Genomic DNA, 8,928 nt, shown 5'->3' on the forward strand with positions numbered 1-8,928 from the left:
GTCATGGGATCAAGGCCCATGTCACGCTCTCTCCCTCTCTCTCAAATAAATAAAGAAAGAAAATCCTAACTCCAGAAACTCTACCATATTTATTTTAAGCTATGACTTATTTATTGTTTTTAAATATTTATTTATTTATTCATTTGAGAGAGATAGAGAGTATGAGAGAGAGAGTGAGCATGAGCGGGGAGGGGAAAGGCAGAAGGAGAGGGGGAAGCAGGCTCCCGCTGAGCAGGGAGCCCAATAGGAGGGCTCAATTCCAAGACTCCAGGATCATGATCTGAGCTGAAGGCAGACACTTAACCAACTGAGCCACCGAGGCACGACTTAAGCTATGATATATTGACTATTTACAATAAACTAGGCATTAAGTCCTTGCATACCTTAAATAATTTCATATTTATAATAACCTTAAGAAATACCTATCTTTTACAGAAAAGATAGGGAAGCCAAAGCAATGGAAGTGTCTAGTTCAGATTCAACCAGGAAATATATCCTAGAAATTAAATTCAAACCTAAGGCTACCTAATTATAAAGCTCGAACTCTTAAAACCAGCAAAAACTTTCTGACCTAGCATGCCATTGCTATTCAGTCTCTTTTGTACAAGTTCAATCAATTTCACATACCACTCTCTCTGAGAGTTCTGATTTCCGTAAGTGGCATTGATTTCTCTGTTCTCTAACTACTTGCATTTGTATTATTTGGCAGATTTCACAGAGTTTAGTGGGCATAGAACCAATACTTTACTTGGATATGGAAAACTAAAAACAGGAGTGAGTCTCGAGCAGCCCCCAAAGCAGGACAAGTACAGAAACAGCTGGAGCACTTCACGTTGCACCAATGAAGTCAAAAACAAGTGACTACTGGAGGGCACATGTAGCATCTGGGAGGCTAGAATCATGAAATTAAGTCTTCCCCAAAGATCTGAACAGAGGAATAAGGTATTTCTAGGATAAGGAATCTGTGTGGACTTAAACACTAAATCTAAGGACTGAGATGTAGATCAGAGGTCAGGAATTCTAGAGGAGACATATCTCACCTCGAGGAAATGAACATGGTAAGTACCCGTGAGAATAAACAAAAGAAACTCCATAGGGGGAAAAAAAAAAAAAAAGCCTACATTTAAAAATCTGCCAAATCTGAGGGCATTCTACGGCCTGTATTGTACTATAAACACACTCACATCCTAAATTTTGCACTTTGCTCTTAAACCCTCAATTACCCATTCTTCAAAAATAAGCAAAGATCAACTGACCATGTAAGCATGGGTCTATTTCTGGGCTCTCTATTCTGTTCCATTGATCTATGTGTCTATTTTTCATGCTAGTAACATGCTGTTTTGATTACTACAGCTTTGTAGGATAACCTGAAATCTGGGATTTGCTCTTCTTTCTCAAGATTGTTTTGGCTCTTCGGGGTGGGGAGAAGGGTGAAATAGCTCAAGGGTATCAAGAGTATACTTCTTTTGAGTAATGTACAGAGTCGTTGAATCATTATATTTTACACCTGAAACTAATATAATAATGCATGTTAATTATACTTCAATTACAAAAAAATAAAAATCAGCCTTGTAGAACAGAGGAAGAACAGCAGATGAATAGGGAGGAAAGAATGTGGGAAAGGCAAAGTAAGACTGGAAATGTCCCCCTCCCTACCATACACTTCTAGACCTGAGTCAGGTTCAAGCTGGAGGTAAAAGAAATTGAGTCTTGGACTTCCTGAACTTTTAATGTCTGAACAAATAAGACTATTTACTCATATCTAAAGGTGATCATATAAGCTATGAGGTGTGAGCTAGATTTCATTCAAGGTCAGGAACCAGTTGACAGAATAAGTTTAAAAAGCAATGGTGAAAAAAAAAAAAGTAGTTTTTGCTCATACTCCATTTTGTCCAGCTCATTCAACAAATTAGTTATCCTTGTTACTTATTTAAATGATAATATACTGAAAGCTCTCTGGCACTTTTATTTTATTTATTTTTAAAATTTTTATTGTTATGTTAATCACCATACATTACATCATTAGTTTTAGATGTAGTGTTCCATGATTCATTGTTTGTGTATAACACCCAGTGCTCCATGCAGAGTGTGCCCTCTTTAATACCCATCACCAGGCTAACCCATCCACCCACCCCCCTCCCCTCTAGAACCCTCAGTTTATTTTTCAGAGTCCATCGTCTCTCATGGTTCGTCTCCCCCTCCTATTCCCCCCCTTCATTCTTCCCCTCCTGCTATCTTCTTCTTCTTCTTTTTTTTTTTTTTTCTTAACATATATTGCATTATTTGTTTCAGAGGTACAGATCTGTGATTCAACAGTCTTGCACAATTCACAGTGCTCACCACAGCACACCGTCCCCAATGTCTATCACCCAGCCACCCCATCCCTCCCACCCCCCTATTTATTTGAGAGAGAGAAAGGAGAGAGCATGAGAGAGAGCATGAGTCAAGGGAGAAGCAGAGGGAGAGAGAGAAGCAGACTCTCTGCTGAGCAGGAAGCCCGATGTGGGGCTTGATCCCAGGATCCTGGGACCATGACTTGAGCCGAAGGCAGACGCTTAACCAACTGAGACATCCAGGTGCCCCTCAATATAGGAGTTTCTTTAAAAAACAAGAAAAATTACACCTGAAACCAATTTTACTATATATGTTAACAAACTAGAATATAAATAAAAACCTGAAAAAAATGAAGAAAATTGTTACTGCAATACAAATACGAGCTAACGAGAGACTTCAATCATTTTTATTTATTTATTTATTTATTTATTTTTACTTCAATCATTTTTAAATTAAAGAATGTATTCAAAAATGCTATCCAATTAGGTATTGACTGGTAATTTACAATATTGGATCTTTCTATAATAATGTAATGTGTAATAGAAATATATTCACATACACTAAATTATAGTATTTTTAATTATAATATATAAGTGCCATGATACAAATAAATATTTGTATAACATTATAATTAATAATGTGTTTTTACCCAGTAAATTCTTATAAAATTCAACCAGATGGATGTATTGATACCTTTTAGTGAATGAATCAATTAGGTTAGGTTACATAGTTTTTTTGAAGACACACAGGTAATAATGTGTATAGAATTCAAATCCTTTACTTTTGATCACATGTCTATCCCATCACTATTGCTCTAAGAAGAATGTCACAATTGCCTTCATGTGTGAATATGGTGTAGCTAAATCTTAATTATGTCCTAAGAATCCCTGTGTATTAAGTTTTATTTCTTATTCTTAGATCCTCAGGCCCTCTGGAGATTTATAAAGGTCTGTGAATCCCTTAAAAATTTCCCCTGAAGTCACTCCTAGATGGTCAACTTTGGGCCTTTGCTGGACTTCTTGGCATCTTTAAACCCCTTGTGGTAGACCAAATAATGGCCTCTCAAGGATGGCCATGTCCTAAGCTATAAAACCTGTGAAGATGATATCATACATGGGAAAGGGACTTGGCAATGTAATTAAGTTATGAATCTTGAACCAGGGTGGGTTATCCTGGATTATCCAGGTGGGTCTGATGTAATCACAAGGGTCCTTACAAAAGAAAAGTAGATGGCCAGAGTGACAAGGAACTATGGCGAAAAAAACAGAGGTTGGAGTGATTCCATTGGGAGGAAGGGGCCGTGATGAGACAAGGCTGGCAGATGTCTCCCGGGAACTGGAAAGGGCAAAGAAACAAATTCTCTTCAAGGGTCTCCAAAGTGCCAATGTCTTGACTGTACCCTCGTGAGACTAATTTTGGACTTTTGACTTCCTGAACTATGAGATAATAAATTTGTTAATATTATTTTCATTTTTTATTTTTATGTTAATCACCATACATTACATCATTAGTTTTTGATGTAGTGTTCCATGATTCATTGTTTGTGCATAACACCCAGTGCTCCATGCAAAATGTGCCCTCCACCAGGCTAACCCATCCTCCCACCCCCCTCCCCTCTAGAACCCTTAGTTAAGCCACCATAAGCTTGTGGTAATTTGTTCCAGCAATAATAGAAATCCAGTACGTTGCTTAAACACTATATGACAGCTAGTATTTTTCTCGTTTTACTGAGAAGTAAACTCAAAATTTTCCACTTTAGACGGAAAATAGTCCATGAGTAAGACTGGTTAAGGAATAAATCAAGGACTATAAAGTGTCCAAGACTTTACCCTACAAAAGTAAAAAGTTAGCTCGTAGTTTCATGGCTTCTGAGAGATAATACAAGACCTCTGGTTCAGAGATAAAGGAATTTATTACTTACAGCATAGCAGGCAATAAAAGTATCAGCATATTTACATTGGTTTCATTTGCCTGCAAGCCTCACCAGGGCAAGACAATGAGCCCAGATGGACACTACTCATGCAGTGGGTTTGCATCACAAACGAGCAACCCAGGTCCAAATGCTCAGCACTTTCTGAGAAAACAGCAAATATTGTAGCAAGCTGCACAGAGCCAGTACCCTACCCACTGGAAGCAAGTAATTTTATGGTAGTGATACTGCTGTTCTTTTGGCTTGATTACTTGCCTTTGTGAATAGCTAAAGAAAGTGCTCAGTACCAGCAGACAGAACATCCGAAGAAACACTTTGTTCACACCATTTTTTGTAGTAAAAAGTTTAAGTATTATTTTAGTAAGAAGATTAATAGATGCTTATATTTTCTTCCTTTATTTATGCCCACATATATAATATATGGAATAAGTATATATTGAGAATATATTTTAATAAGTGACTACATCTTTAATTATATATACTTTCCAGCAGGATAATATCCCATCTGGATTTCCTTTGATTATTTACAGAAATCCACAGATACATCTCATCCTTCTCAATAGTGTCAGATATCTTTACCTATGCTTGGCTGTTCAGGGAGCACTTTGCTGGCTTACAAGGGTATTTTCCACAGGGGTGCAGGTGTAACTATTAGTAGACTTGATGGGCAGTTTAATGAAAGCTACAGATAGCTATGGCATCATATTCTCCAGGAGTCATGTGTTGGGGGAAGTTCTGCTTGCCTTGTCCAAGAACTGACCAAGACATAGCCTTGAGGTACTAATGTGATGCTGAGACCATCTGGAGGGCATATGTGACTAAACCTAGTTAAGGCCTTTATATAAACTTTTTTTTTTTAAAGATTTTATTTATTTGACAGAGAGAGACACAGCGAGAGAGGGAACACAAGCAGGGGGAGTGGGAGAGGGAGAAGCAGGCTTCCCTGTGGAGCAGAGAGCCCGATGCGAGGCTCGATCCCAGGACCCTGGGATCATGACCTGAGCCGAAGGCAGACGCTTAACGACTGAGCCACCCAGGCGCCCCCTTTATATAAACTTTTAAGAATTGGTAGGTAGGTATGTGAATCTTCTCATCTTGTGGCCACCCAAGACAAGCCTCATATGTAAGTTCCCCTGCTTATTAAACCAGCACCTATCAACCAGGAGTGGCCTGCCTCATTCTTTGCTCTCTCCCTGTCCTCCACATTCAGTGGCCAGTTTCAGATTTTACATGGGAAGCTCTTAAGTACATTGCAAACGAATGCCATGGCTTTTCCTCTTTAATAAAAATACCATTTTTACATATGATTACTTCTGTTAACTCTCATAAGGCAAAATAACATATGGAGGAAAAATATGTAATGTTAGGAAAAATTTATAGCAAAGTGCATGTCCTCCTTTCACTAAATTGGTTTTAACAATTGGTGTTATGTGTCTTAAAATTGTTGACAGATGAAAGGATGACTGAGTTAAAACAAAGAAAGAAAAAAGAAAAAGAAAGCTGTGGAAAAACTAATCTCACTCAAACTCTGGTATGGATTACAATACTGAGGGGAGTACATTAAAAATTTTAGATGCTTCACCCCTTATTTGAGATGCTGATTTAGCAGATATTGATATTTTTATCAAGTTTCCCAAAGTTTATTAAGTCTCTTCTCTAAGACATCTTTTAATTTGCTTCAGAGAAGGTGATTTGTTTTTCTGAATTTGAATTGAGTACTGGCAGCCTCTGGGAACACATAAAGGCAAAATATAAACTGATTGAGATGGGCATGTCTTCCCAGAATTTGTTGTGCCAAGAAATATGTGAGTTCAACCAGGAAAGGTGTGTGAGAGGTGAGCATTCATGAGAGCTAGCATACGACTGTCTAGTGTCCTGTCCCAAAGAGACGATGGAAGAAAGGGAGAGACAACAGCATCAAGAAACACGTAGTAAATGCTGAATTATTGACGACTGAAGGTGGTACATCTGATCTTGACAATAGTAAGAGATGCCCAGAGATGGGAATTTCCAAACAACCTAGGAGAAAGAAGCTGTTTTAACCACTCACAGATCCAGAGAGCAGACAGCCATGGAATCCCCAGCTACGGGGAGAGCCGATGTAACCAGGGAGTGGGCCAAAGAACTACCAATTTCAGGGCATGGGGAAGAAAATGTGTTTACTGGGAGATTTCTTATAATTAAATAATTATGGATTACCATCTTCAAAAAAGATAATCTAATTTTAGAATGGAGACTGTCTTTACACTATAAAGAGGGAATAGCATTGTCTATTACCTAACAGGTCAGGAAGCTTTCCAAAGTTTCCATCCAAGGCATGGAAATTACCCCCTATGAATAAATTTTAAAGGGATTGTGAGAGCCTAAATAAATACATAAATAGAATTGTATTTTACTCTTATTCTGGGAGTTGTATACTTGCACTGGAGCAGTACTAATCTGGCATTATGCTGTTCCTTCTTTTTCCCATGGAAAATAAGTTTTATGGCATTCTTCAGAGGTTCTCTTACCCTCGAATACCACTGGGGACCTTGGCTTTCAGTTCCTTGACATGAGCAATGCTTCCTCCTGAATTCCTCCAACCCCAACATTGATCTATGCCTATTTTATACATGATGACACCTTAAGCCTCTTTTTAATGAGATTTTCTTACTCTTAGCAATAAATCCTCTTAGGCAGGAACATTTTCAATATTACTCAGAGACTGCTATCAAAGAGTCCACAATTGGCTCAATGGCAAATCCCAACATATCCACTATCATCTGTGGGAGATCAGCTTGCTTTCTTTGGAAATTGTCAGACATGCAAGTAAAATTTCCTTTGTCCTCCAAATTTTAGAGAACACATCTAGGCTTTCTGAATTATTCTGTTTTAAAATTCTTTGCTACTGACCTTTTCAACACTCTAAAACTACTCTTAATAGAGCCTGGAATTGAGTAATTGACTAAATGTGGTTGAACCTGGTACCCAATATGATAGCACTTAGAGTTCTTAGACTGAAGGTCTTTTATAATGAAAAGAAGTTCTTAATGACAAATATTTAAGGTCTTCTCCATATCTTTCTGAATTAATTTCCTACTACTATAATCAAAATTCTCTCATTCGGTCACACTGGCCTCTAATTTTCCTAAAAGTTCCAGCTCCTGGCATGAGGTTTTGATGCTCTTGTTTATGTTCTTCTCCTAGGAAGACTGTAACCTCCCTAGAAAGGTCTTGCCAGACTTTTCTTCTCTTCCAGACTTTTCTCTTTTTTATTCCTGCTCCATTTTAATTCATGGCAATTGTATCTGACATTGAATTACATATCCTATATTTTTTGTTTATTATCCATCTCACTCATTAGAACAGAATATAAGCTTCACAAGGGCAAGGATTTTGTCTTTGTTTACAGCTATATTTCCTGTGCGTGGAATAATGCCTGGCATAAACATGATACACTATATTTAATAAATAAATGAATAGTTCAAAAACAATTTAGATGCATGTACTCTAATTACTATATTTGGAACTCTGGAGGATGAGCATAGATGGGAAGGGTGGTTTAGTATAGAGATATTCCTAAAAGTAGGAATATATATATATTGTATATTTTGTGGGGTTTGATAAATGTATAATTACACGTATCCACTATTGTTGTATCATACAGAATAGTTTCACTGCCCTAAAAATCCTCTGTGCTCTTCCTCCCTCTCCCCTAGAACAACCACTGATCTTTTTACTCTCTCCATATTTTGCCTTTTTCAGAATGTCATGTATTTGGAAGCATATGGTATAAAGCCTTTTCACATTGTTTTCTTTCACTCAGTAATATGCATTTAAGTGCCTACCATATATTTTTATGCCTTAATAACTCATTTCTTTTTAATGCTGAATAATGTTCCATTTCTGCATGCACAACAGTTTATTTATCCATTCACCTGCTAAGGGACATTTTGGTTGCTTCCAAGTTTTGGCAATTATGAATAAAGCTCTGATAAACATGCATGTGCAGGTTTCTGTGTAGATGTAAGCTTTCAATTCTTTTGGGTTGATACCAAGAACAGAAGTGCTGGACTGTATGGTAAGAGTATTTGCAGTTTTGTAAGAAACTGCCAAACTGGCTTTCAAATAGTCTCTTTTCTTCTATACACTGGAAGAGATTGTAGGGAATAATTTCTTCCTTAAACATTTGGTAGAATTCACCAGTGAACCTACCTGGGTTTGCTGCTTTCTGTTTTGGAAAGTTAGTAATTATCGATTCAATTTTTTAATAGATATAAGCCTATTCAGATTGTCTGTTTCTTTTCGTGTGAATTTTGGCAGATTGTACCTTTCAAGGAATTGTTCATGTTCATGTAGGTTTTCAAATTTTCATGCATAGTTTTTCATAATATTCCTTTATTGTCCTTTTAATGTTCATGGGATCTGCAGTGATGCTCCCTCTTTCATTTCTGGTATTAGTAATTGTGTCTTCTATCTTTTTTTTGTTAGGTAGACTGGGTAGAGGCTTATTGATTTTATGAAACTTTTCAAAGAAACAAATTCTGGTTTTGTTGAATTTTCTCTATTGATTTCCTGTTTTCAGTTTCATTGACTTCTGTTTTATTATTTCTCCTCTTCTGCTTACTTTTGATTTAATTTGTTCTTTCTCTAGTCCTCCTAAGTGAAAGTACACTTTATTAATT

General features: G+C 37.1%; 1 pseudogene; it reads right to left on the reverse strand.

Annotated features, from left to right (window-relative positions):
* LOC118010907 overlaps window positions 1-6,878 on the reverse strand; it is a 119,061-nt pseudogene extending 112,183 nt beyond the window's left edge.
* Window positions 6,879-8,928: the final 2,050 nt, after the last annotated feature.

This window comes from Mirounga leonina, unplaced genomic scaffold (genome assembly GCF_011800145.1).
Source record: "Mirounga leonina isolate KUSES-001 unplaced genomic scaffold, KU_Mleo_1.0 Mir_129, whole genome shotgun sequence".
Lineage (NCBI taxonomy): Eukaryota > Metazoa > Chordata > Mammalia > Carnivora > Phocidae > Mirounga > Mirounga leonina.